Source organism: Schistocerca serialis, chromosome 8 (assembly GCF_023864345.2).
Source record: "Schistocerca serialis cubense isolate TAMUIC-IGC-003099 chromosome 8, iqSchSeri2.2, whole genome shotgun sequence".
Lineage (NCBI taxonomy): Eukaryota > Metazoa > Arthropoda > Insecta > Orthoptera > Acrididae > Schistocerca > Schistocerca serialis.
The window spans coordinates 509,462,976-509,475,839 of record NC_064645.1 but is presented as its reverse complement, the minus strand read 5'-3'; positions in this window follow the sequence as shown (position 1 = coordinate 509,475,839).

The window sequence follows — 12,864 nt, the reverse complement described above, 5'->3', positions numbered from 1 at the left end:
CCCTTGTCAACCACTTCTTACCCTTCGTGCTCCTGAGTCATGTAACAGTAGTCTTGTTCCGGTAAAATTCGTAGATTACTTTTGCTGCCTTCAGAATTTCAAGTAGTATAGTACAAGTAACATTGTCAAGAGGTTTCTTTGAATCTATAAATACTATTGTTGTACGTGACGAAATAACGCTCGTCGGTACAGTGGTGGGTTATTAGTTTTACTCCTGGGGGAGACCTAGTTGATACCACAATACATAAAACATTACATCACTTCATTATTTAGTTAGTGTCACGTTCTATTGATCATTTTGCACAATAAATCGTAATGATGTAGAACGAGTCATTTTACATTCTCATCGCAAATTAATTTGTAAATATGGCTGTATCTTCAACATTTATAATTTTTTAAAATTTTATTCTTTTATTTTTTACATTTACAGATGCGAGTTAGTAATTCCTACCCATCACCGTTTGCACAGTACAATAACAGAGATTCTTCTACGGAATAGAAGGAGAAACTTTTACAGTTAGTTTTCAAATTTTGTTTTGCTATCTGTCGGACGTTTTATGTCACTGAGTAAGTGTTCAAAAACTTTCGTTACCCCTATTTGTGTTAAAGACGACCTTAACGTGGAGTAATGAACGTCAGTTTTCATTCTGGTATTGTAATTATGTACGTCATTGTTCTTTCTGAAATGAAGTGGATTATTTACAACAAACTTGATGAGGGAATAAATATACTGTGAAGCAGTAGTCACAGTGCCCAACTCCTTAAACAGATTTCAACAAGACGGTTGTGGGTGAGCGCCACATATTATTCTTAGAGCTTGTTTTTGAACAATGAAAACTTGTTTCCTTAAAGACGAGTTACCCCAAAAGATTATTCCACATGATATTACAACCTGCACAATAGGAAACACTTAACTTTGTAACAATCCATGTCCACAGGAATGTCAAGAGTATTTATTACTGTCATTGAACATTAATGCACCACTTGATACAGAGCACGATACTAGTATTTTCTCACTGAGCACAATTGACTATAAACTGCTATGCAGAGTTGTGTCTAATACATCTGTGGAATTGCTCGGTACAGAGACGATGCTCATCTTCGGCGATGATTGCTGGCTGGGTCTGAGCAGCACTGTGCTCAGAAGTTAAGCGAGCCTGCAAATGCAGTGACGTACGGAAACTCCCCTGGGCATGTCAGCGTACACTCCGCTCATCCGTCGCTGCGTCCGGCAGAGATTGTGCTTACTTGCGGCTTCGTCGCGAGATATCAACCTTACCTTGCACCCTCGTTCTTCGGACGACACCACAACTACAAAGCTGGTTTTTCTTTTATTCTTCAGTTCGTTTTCTAAGGTAACTTGTGAGGTCAATATTGCCTCATTTATTCCGACATTACTCCGGAAGCGAACTGCTCGTCCCCCTTTTTCTAGTCTTCTGTAAATAATACCTGTCACGATTTTTGCAAACATGATTTACTCAACTGATAATTCGGCAATATTCGATAACATCAGCAACTGCTGTTTTTGGAACTGGAACTGTTACAGTCTTCTTAAGGGCTGAGGGTATTTCGCCTGACTCACATATCTTGCACATCAGCTGGAATAGTTCCTTCATGGCTGATTCTGCCAAAGATCTCAGTAATTCTATGAAAATTTCGTCTACTCCAGGGGCCTTGTCTCGATCCAGGTGCTTCAGCGGGCTGTCAAATTCTTCTGTCAATACCACATATCCCACTTAACATTCATTTATTTCCTCTTCCCATTCTATAACATTTTCTTAAAGCTCATTTTCTTTTTATAGCCTTTCTTCCAAGTTTCAGCTTTCCCTTCTTTGCCTAGTACTGGCTTGCCATCTGAATTCTCAATATTCATACCTTTTCTCAAAAAGTCTTTTTAATTTTTCTATACGCTGTTCATAGTTATGCATGCTTCTGCAGCTTTGCATTCTTGCTCTATCCATCCGTGCTTTGCCGTTTTGCACTGTGTATTAATCTCATATTTCAAACTTGTGTATTCGCTTTTGCTTGTTACATTTGAATCAGTGTTTATATTCTTTCGACACATCAACTGAATTCAATAGCTCGTGTGGTACGTAAGGATTTTTACAGAGCCTTGACTTTTTGTCTATACGATCGCCTGCTGCCTCCACCATTTCACCTCTCAAAGCTGCCGATTCGTCTTCTATTGTACTCCATTACCCCAATGATCAGTTAATCGTTGCCGTACTATCTTTTTCAATATCAGAAATTTATTTGGTAGCCTTTTCTAGATTCATGTTTCTGTTAACCCACAGAACCTGATGACAAATAATAGCACACTATATTCCTCCGATTTGTGTGTAAAATATTTGTTTCCTTAAGCAAATAAATGTAAATCTTTAGTGCACAAAGTATTTAAGTTATCGAGTCAAATGTTGACGCTTATCGGTGTTACGTCGTGCGTCCCTTCCAATTTACTGACATAACTAGTTAAGGAATCAGTTTAACAATCCACTCCTTGTGGTTCTTCAGTTTCTCCCAGCGTATTTGATGGAAAAGTAATCCACGGGCATACTGCCGGCTACTGGTGTCCAAAGAACACACGATTTCGGCGAACGAACCTGTCACCACCTGCTGAGATCAACAGCCCCCACTATACCCGTGGATTATTTTGTCAGTAGAATCGACTACGATTTTTTCGATACTACAAGGAACTGAGTCCTTTTTCTAGGATCCCACTTGTTAAATGAAATGGTGAGCACTCTTCCCGCAGGAACTGAAACGACTTCTTTGCGAGGAATGGTACAAAATCCCAGTGAGCACCATTCAGTATTTGTATTCGTCGATAACCAGGAGCATTAGAGGCGTTTTGGGTACAGAAGTTTTCACTGCTCCTTGTTAGGTGGGTGCTCTTATTATTACGGTATGACTAATCTCTGTACGTTTAATTAGTCCGGATCACCGTGTGGACTGAGTCTTAGTTGGCACCCTAGGACGAGAGCGGATGGTTTACTTTCAGCAACTGTGGTTTCAGCTTTTTTCAGCCGCAAAATTGAAAAAAAATTATTGCGCGCACCGTAAAAACCGTATTATTTTAGCAATCTGTAGCAAAGAATCTCAGTTCTACTTAGCAGAGAACCAGTCTTCCCGGAGTTCGACCTTGTGAGGGTCGCTGCTCTGGTCTGAGAACGCTTGAGGCTGCCATTTCTTCAGGCTCGGCGAGACAAAAACTGGAACGCAGACAAGAGAAAAAAACTCAACGACCTGTTCACAACAGTTGTATAACTTAATTGCTGGGTTTAAACTCCATAAACCCCGAGGATTCCTCTGTACGTTGTGTCCTCTCTACTATTTCCAACTTTAATGTGTCTTTGATCTTCGCGCCGCTCTTCACTACTCTTGTTTTAATGCCTTTTTTATTTTAGCATCCTAACGAAAGTGTATGACATGCTGTATCGGTTACTTATTCAGACCTGTGGTCTATCCGAAATTCAGCTTTTTTTTTTTGTTATTCCTCGTTTTAAAAACAACCATTGCATTATATTTTTGCTTGCCATAATCGCAACACGCCCGTTCTCCCGAAAGGTTACCTAGGTAACAATACTCCGCTTGACATCGTCATCAATTTGCATTCCCAGCTGTATATGTATCACACACTGCTTCATTGTCTAAGCATGTCAACCCGTTACCTGGTAGGTACTTTTAAGCTCTGGGAGTGACGAACAGCTGAAACTGGTATATGTTAAGTGGGTGCGCGGGATGAGAAAATGTTCTGGGCCCAAAGCACATGTTAGTGCTAATAATGAAGCAGTAAGGAAAAAGAAATTGTCCGTGATTTCTTGGAACTTAACTGCAGATACAACTTCTTCTTCTTCTTCTTCAGTAGCGCAACAGCCCTTGGTGAGCCTTGGCTTCTTCAACGATCTTCCTCCACACTTCTCGGTTATTTGCTGCTCTTTTCCACCCCCGGACTCCCACACTGGCGAGATCCATTATTACGTCGTCAATCCATCTTCTTCTAGGTCTCCCTTTTCGCCTAGTTGAATGGATCACACCTTTTACCATTTTCTTTGGAATTTTATCCTCTGCCATTCTCACCAGGTGTCCTATCTTGTATTATCTCTTGTAATTCGGCATTGTAGCTATTCTCCAGCCTTCTTCCTCCCTTATTGGCCCACAGATTTTGTGTAGTATTTTCCGGTCAATAGTTCTTTGTGCATTTTTATCATGTTCTGTCAATGTCTATACCTCTGACCCGTATGTGATAACTGGGCGGTCTAGGGAATTATATATTAGCAGCTTTGTTTTACTTGTAACAAGGCTATTTCTGATAAGCTGCATAATTGCAAAGTAAGCTCTGTTTCCTGCTTGTACTCTTTCCCTTATAGCCTTTCCAATACTATTATCATTTGTTATTAGGGCTCCCAAGTTGCTAAAAGAGGACACTCCTTTGAAGCATTTCCCATTGCTGTTTAGATTTTTAGGGGTTTTTCCGGCCTCAGATTGTGACATTACCATATATTTTGTTTTGTTTTCATTTACTATGAGGCCAATCTTTAAGGCTTCTGTTTCCATTGCCCGGTATGTTTCTTGGAGTGTACTGATCTTTCTTCCTACTATAGCAATGTCATCAGCGTATGCACATATCTGGCTAGTTTTCATAAATATGATGCCTCTTTTGTTGATTTTATTTACTACACTATGCAGAGTTATATTGAATAGGGCAGTGGAGAGACTATCACCTTGCTTCACGCCTTTATTAAAGTCAAAGCTTTCACTTGTTCTGTTAAGGACCTTTACTTTTGCTCTTGTCTCTGTCACTGTCATTCTGATTAGTCTTATTAGTTTACCACATGTACCAACTTCGTCCAGTACTCTGTATAGTTCCTGCCGATTTATGTCGTCAAAGGCTAGTTTGATGTCGATGAATAGGAAATGCAGATCTATATCATATTCACAGAACTTTTCCATCATTTGTCTTATCACAAATATTTGATCAGTTGTTCCTCTGTCTGGTCGAAAACCAAACTGATATTCCTCTAGTATGCCTTCTGCACACTTCTGTATCGTTTCGTTTAAAATTCTTGTGGAGATCTTATAGGTTGTCCTTAGGTGTGTTATACCTCTATAGTTTTCACATGCTGTTCTGTCCCCTTTCTTATAAATGAGTATTATTATTCCAGTTTTCCAATTATCTCCTTCATTACAGCCTCACCACCAGTTTTTATTAATTCAGCGATTATGCTGTCTTCCCCAGGGGCCCGATTGCTTTTTGACTTGAGCACAGCCTGGGAGACCTCTTGTAGTGTTGGCTTTCTTGCCTCATTGGTGTCCTTGGCTACTTCCAGCTCCACTCTTCCCTCCCTGTACAAGCCAGCCACCGTGTCATGGTACGACAAGCCCGCTTTCCGGAGACCACTCATTCTGACTTTTTCAAACTCACTCACGTGCTGGTATTGTACACTCAGACATCGAGGATTTACTGGTACTCGCAGATTTCCACTTCGTTTGACGGTTCTCCTCCGACTGAGCGTGGAAACCTCTCCGATCACAAAAAAAGGAGGACGTTGCATAGCATACGTACAAGCTATCTCTCTGTAATCTTGACAATGTATTACGGTACCACTGTTCTACAAATCTTCAGATTTTGGAGTAATTCAAGAAGTTTCTCATGGGTGCCACAATTTTCATAAACAGAAGTGTACATAAGCGTATACAGTGTGAATCCAAACGCCACCGCCAAACTTTCGAAGGTTGTTGAGGGGTATTTTGTGAGTACAGGGTGTATAAAAAAGAATCATCAGATTTGGCACGTATATATTTCTGAAACTAATAAACATATACAATGAATTTTGTTTTTAGATGAACGGGACACTCAAAAAAATTTTGTTTTTTGTTTTCCATAGGTGTTCAATATGCCCACCTTGAGATGCACGACTTATGTCGATGCGGTATTCAAATTGTTCCCACATTTCAGCGAGCATGTCTTGGGTTACAGCTTGCACAGCTGCTTTTATGCGATTTCTCAGTTCATTTATTGTTGTGGGTAACGGAGGCACATAAACAGAGTCTTTTATAAATCCCCACAAGAATAATCACATACAACCAGGCCCGTTGACCTTGGAGGCCAGTAATGTAAGGCTGAATCATTTGGTCCGGTGACACCGATCCATCGTTCAGCAATCCTTTCATTTAAAAATTCCCGCACTTTCAGATGCCACTGTAGCGATGCCACATCCTGTTGGTAAATGAAGTCGTTCGAATCAGTCTCCAACTGTGGGAAAAGAAAGTTCTCAAGCATGTCGAGATATGTTCTTCCTGCAACATGTTCTCGGCAAAAAAGAATGGACCATACACCTTTTCCCGTGAAACTGCGCAAAACACATTAAATTTTGGAGAGTCCCTCTCATGTTGTACAACTTCACGTGGTTGTTCCGTACCACATGTTCCCACATTATGACGGTTCACCTTTCCGTTCAAGTGGAATGTTGCCTCGCCACTAAAGACTTAAGCGTGGATGACGACTGTGTTAGACACTCGGGGACGGTGCAAGATCCCCTCGCTTCTAAACTGGTACTGTTATTACTCAGCTTAGCCGCGAGTCCGTAGAGGGTGGTATACGTGACGTACAGTATAATCGGTCAGTATTTCCACCCGGAATTTGCGAGTGTACGTCGGTCCTTCCTTGATCCGCCAAGGTGCGTCGTGTCGTCGGATTTCCTCCTACCCGTGCGCGGTGCAGCTCTCGTAAATGTCGTCCCGTGCAAATTTTTCATTGGCGCATTGGATGTCTCTGTCGGTGTAAGCTAATTATCTGAAATTGCTGTCGATCAAGTTTGGGGTATCTATTTACTCGAAATTAACATTCAGAATGCCGTAATATCACTTTTATTCCTATTAGATCAATAATGAAACACTCGTGTCACAAACTACTCGTAACCGAGAGCATAGCTACCATCGAACAAGATAGGAAGAGCTCTTAACGCCGACTGCCGACTTTGGCGCGCAGTCCGTATCTCTTACTAGTTTCGTCACAGTTCGTGGATTTCCGATCAAGTTCGTACTTACTAAAATATGCATTTGTTAATGAACTGGTGTGAATTTTAACGAATCAAAATTATGATAAATAGTTTTAAACATCCAGAGGCTCCTCCTAGTATTCATGTTGTCATGGCGGTACTTCCCGTCATGTATATTTCCCAGGCTGACGCTTGTTGCTACGGTCCAGCGCCGAGCCCCACCCCACTTTGCGCGACATACTGTATGGTCGCTTACTCACCTAGCCAGCCAACGTGGGAAATGCTCTCCGACTCATGGCCGTCTACGGACTACAGCACTTCCTAACTATCGTGAATACATAAATAAGAGACAATAATTTATTAAAACTGGGAAAAATGTCTTCCTCACGTAAGAGGCACCTTACAACGGTCCGGCGATTTGCTTTTACACAGACAGCCTGCTTCGCGGAGTTGCTCATGCCATCATCTAATGGTCTGTGCTGTAGGAGGATCTATGTCATACCTAGTACCAAAGTCACGCTGAACAGATATTACTGCCCGGCACTGATCAAAACGTAGACCACAAAACGCTTTCTGTTGCCCCGACGACATTTTTACTATAACTGTAGTGGACGCACACTACCGCTACCCAGCGGGAACCATGTAAAACTCGAAGGTTTGTTCTTTACAACAGTACGTTGTTCACGCACATATTTATAAATGGCTCTGAGCACTATGGGACTTAACTTCTGAGGTCATCAGTCCCCTATAACTTAAAACTACTTAAACCTACCTAACCTAATCACATCACATACATCCATGCCCGAGGCAGGATTCGAACCTGCGACCATAGCGGTCGCGCGGTTCCAGACTGTAGCCCCCAGAACTGCTCATTTATAAGAGTTATTTATTTACTTATTTATTTTAATCGGATGATACACCCTTCATTTTGTTGTGCGAGTCAGTTGAAGGAAAGTGCTGTTCTGCCACGAGTTTGCGTCTGCAGTGGGACGGGCATGTGTGAACGCGACGCACTGACCCTTCTTCGCACACAGTCCGCTTTCCGGCCGGGAGCGCGTGCCGCCGCGTCGGCAGTGACAGCAGCCGAGCGCAAAAACCCGCCAGCGGCTCGGCGCGGCGCTGCCCGACAACAAGAACGTCAGCGGCACAAAAGCCGCGCCAGATACTGTCACTGACTCACCGCCCGTCCCGTCGCGGAAAGCACGTGTTTAGCCTGAAATATGCCGGCCGCAACAAAATACAGCTGACGTATGAATTTCTGCGAAACGGGCCGCAATTAGCGATTACTGCGCCCCGAGGCTCGAGCAGAAAAAGATTTCCAGCGAGAAGAGTGCTTCGCTTTGTCCACAACTGAATTGTTCCTGCGGCCCGAGAGCCGAGCAACAAATTGCGGCAATATTAAAGTCTCAACAAAACCGCGGGCATTCAGAGCGCACTTTTCTCTTAAATACGGGGACGCTATGGAGTTTGCCATTGTTAGGTATGGCAAGCATTAACTTTACCAGACTACCGGTACTGATGAATGTCGCCTGAAAGCGGCGTATAATTCATCTTCCCACGGATTATTGCCATTATCTGAGGCAGTTCTCCCCGCAGAAATCGCTCTGCGAGTTCCTACGTTGTCCCACCTCCAGTTCAACACCTTATCTCCCACTTCCTGCAAATTAATAGTTAAGAATAATAATCGATGGAAAGTTAACTGTTCGCAATAAACTGTTCGCAATTACAAGTGGCTGAATCAAGTGTTGCTTCGTTGGAAGGCTATAGCACGTTATCGTGGATGGAGAGTGGTCAACAAACGCAGGAAATTGTGCTGGAGCCGTTGCAGTTATGTTATCCATTAACGACCTTGCAGACAATATTATTGGTGATCTCAAACTCTTCGAAGACGACAAAGTTATCTGTAATGAAGTACTGTCAGAAAAAGCTGCACAAATATTCTGTCAGTGATAAGACTTCAAAGTGGTGCGAAGACTGGCAAATGGCCTTACTTGATCAGAAACGTAAAATTCTGTATTTAGTAAAATAACGAAACGTAGTATCCTACGACTACAACATCAGTGACTCACTATTGGCGTCGGTCAACTCACACAAATAACTAGGTATAATGATTTGTAGCCATCGCTCGCACAGTCTCAGTCGTAGGAAAAGCAGATGGCAGACTTCGATTCAGTGGTAGGACACTAGGAAATTGCAGTCAGTCTACAAAGGAGATTTGTTGGGAAATATTCGTGAGACTCATCGTAGAGTTTTGAACTCGTCACAAACAAGATGGTCAACTCAAGAAGCCAAGAGAGCAGCTCACAACGTTGGCCCGTTCACTTAAAGAAATATGAAGTGACGGATTCAAAACATCGGATGACTTAGTAAGTATTCGAAACTTGTTTTGATACTATTTACTATTTATGTGACCTGAGACAGAGCGCCAACGAACGCTTCTGCGGAGGTCTTTTTTCGGAGATACCCGGTTCGAACACTTGTTAGATTGAGATGCCTAGTTTATTATAAAATCAGTGACAGTAATGACGACTTTGGTATGTTACACGAGCGAACCCAGTGCGTTTGGTCCAGGTGATGACTTAACTGTGCTGCAACTGCGCTAACAACTCCAATACTAGCAACTCTCTACAATCTCATATCAACTGCCGCAATTTGTTAACATGGTCCGAAAACTGACTTGCTTCCCTTCTTCAACTTTATACGCTAATCTTGAAGCGCTTTCGATGATTTCCAAATGACACCATATTAATAGGGTACAGTTCCACACTTGAGTACAACACGACAAACGCGCAGTCAGAGACTCCCTTCGTAGTAACATACGGGACAGTAGGAAGTCCTCTGATGGGCAGCACGTATTTTCAGCTGTGTAAGGCTTCCTCATCCTTCAAATAAACGAAGTTACGTATCCGCAGACCCGACACAGTATCTTGGCATGCACTGCGATATACACTTCATCTCCTGTACGACGCAATGGTGATTCCTTACTCGGGAGATTTAGATAGAGCTCTACTCATGTACATCCGTTTTGGATACTGGAGTGCTTTACTAGCCACGATCCTATGGTAGGTAACATGGCTACGCCCTCCTTCGACTTCTAAATTGACTCGACCAGCCAACTACAGCGGAGCCTACATCTGAGGTGCACCACAGATGTTTGAATATTTTTCCAGTTAGGATGTTATGTTATGGCTAGTGCCACCAAATATTCTTTTAGACAAATTGTGTGTCAGTCTTTTTTTGATTTTCTACGCTTGCAAACTGAAAAATCGTAGGTCACGGTCTTCTCCTTCTTCTTCTTCTTCTTCTTCTTCTTCTTCTTCTTCTTCTTCACCCTATCTTAATTCACTGCTGCATATAGGCATCTTTCATACGTTTCCATTGTCTTCTGTTTCGGGTCACCTAGTACATTTGTGTTCCAGCCGCCACCTTCACGTTATCAAGCGATCTCTTTTGGGATCTTCCAACGTCTCTGTTGCGGTCCCACGGTCTAAACCAAACAATTCTAGTGGTCCACCTACTGCATTATTGTCGAGCTAGGTGTCCGACACATTGCCACTAAAGGCTTGCAATTCTCTCTAGGCACTCTGTTACCTCTGTTCTCTTGCTAACGTCCTCTGATGGAATCTTGTCCCTAAGGCTGACTCCTAGCACCTGTCACCCCATGGCTCGTTATGTCAGCTGCGGTTTAACAGCACTCGCTTTAATTAGAGTCATAGTTTCCAATCCTCAGGCTGTAACTGGTAGGACGCACATATTGTAGACCACAGCCTTCAGGCTATTTGGGACGCCATTGTTGGTCAGGATAAATATTAGTTTCTGAAATGCTCCCCAGCTCGGTTCTATTCTCGGACGAATTTCTGCATTCTGATTATTTTTCCCTAGTTTAATTTTGTGGCCAAGATAGATGTATTCGTCAACAGCTTCTATAGACCAGTTTCCGACTGTAAGTGGTTGTTCGTCCGCGCTTAGTATTTTTGTTTTACTGATATTCATTTCCGAGCCTATCTTTGCAGAAGCAAGTTCTTGTATCACACTCTTTAGCTCTTCACTTTGAGCACATCATCGGCAAAGCACAGACGGTTCAAATATGAGCCACTACTTTTTATTGCTCACCCCAATCTAGTGACATGAATACAGCTTCCAATGTAAGGCTGAATAGTTTCGAATAGATGGTGTCACCTTGGCAAACTACCTTGGCGATTGGGATATTACTGATGGTCAGGTACGTCTTCATTCATTGTGTCACTGTTGCCTGCACATAGATTTATTTCAGGAGCTTTACGTACCTTGAATTTATTCTGGAATTTTCAAGAACTTTCAACACTACCGTAATCTCTTCGGATTCGAAAGCTCCTCGATAATCTGTAAGGGCAAATGAATCCTAATGTTATAACCAGCTGTTTTCTTAAGATAAAGGAAAATAGTTTGAATGAATCCATAGTCGAAAACCATATCCGAAACCCCTCTTGTTCAATAGTTTGATAGAAATCCAGTTCTCTTGTAACGATATATGCGCCGAGTAAGTCGATTAAGGACAGAGAAAACCCACTGAGGTTTAATAACATGATTCGGAAAATGCTGAGGAAGCAAAGAGTGTTTGCACTCTCGGTTCAGAAATGAACACGCGAACGACCGCAAGTAAAAGTTATTAGAGCTTCGTGCGTCTGTAAAAATATCAATGCATGAAGCATAAATCCACCACCGTCATACCTTAGCAAAACAGAGAAAATCGCTAGGCAGGTCGAAGGCTCCGATCCAGTCACTCGTTGATCAAATTGGCGTGGCAATAGAAGATAGCAGAAAGAAAGCTGAGATTTAAATTTTCGCCCTTAAGAAATCGTTCACGCGGGAGGATCACACGAAGTGTCGTTTGACCATCGCAAAGGATCCCGTACGGATGACACAGTAATAGGCGCCTCTGGTGTAGAGAAGCAACTGAAAGAGTTGAAAACAAACAAATCGCCAGGTCCGATGGAATCCAGTTCGGTTTTACAAAGGGTGCTCTACAGCATTGGCCGCTTACTCAGCTTGCATTAATCGCGAATCACTCGACCAGCGCAAAGTCCCAAGCGAATGGAGGAAAAGCGCAGATGACTCCTGCATACAAGAAGGGTAAAAGAAAGGATGGAAAAATGACAAACAAATACCCATAACATCAGAATACCTGAACATATTCTCGATTCGAATATAATAATTTTTATTGACATGTGAAAGGTTCTGTCTGCAAATGAGCACGGGTTTACATAGCAGCGCTCGTGCGAGACACACGTTGCCCTTTTCTCTCTTGCTATCTTGCGAACCATGGATGAAGGGAAACAGGTACACTCCACATTCCTAGATTTCCGAAAAGCATTTGACACGGTGCCCCACTGTAGACTGTTATGAAGGTACGACAATACGGATTAGGGTCGCAGATATCTAAGTGGCTCGAAGACTTCTTAAGTAACAGAATCCGGTACACAGTCGTCAGATAACAAGCGTATCGTCAGCAGCGCCCAGAGAAGTGTAATAGGACTGCTATTATTCTCTGTATACATTAATGATCTGACAGGGTGAGCAGCAAACTGCCGTTTGTTTGCTGATGATGGTGTGGTTTACGGAAAGGTGTTGCTATAACGAATCGCACTTTGCTCTGAATGTGGAGCAATTTAAGTTTAAGCGGATAGGTAGCAAAAACAATCCCGTTATGTTCGAATACAGTATTAGCAGTGTACCACTTCACAGAGCCAGGTCGATAAAATATCTAGGCGTAACGTTGCAAGGCAATACGAAATGAAACGAGTACGTAAGGACCGTTGTAGGGAACACGACTGGTCGACTTCGATATATTGGCGTGTTTAAGAAACATTGGTTCGCCTGCAAAGGA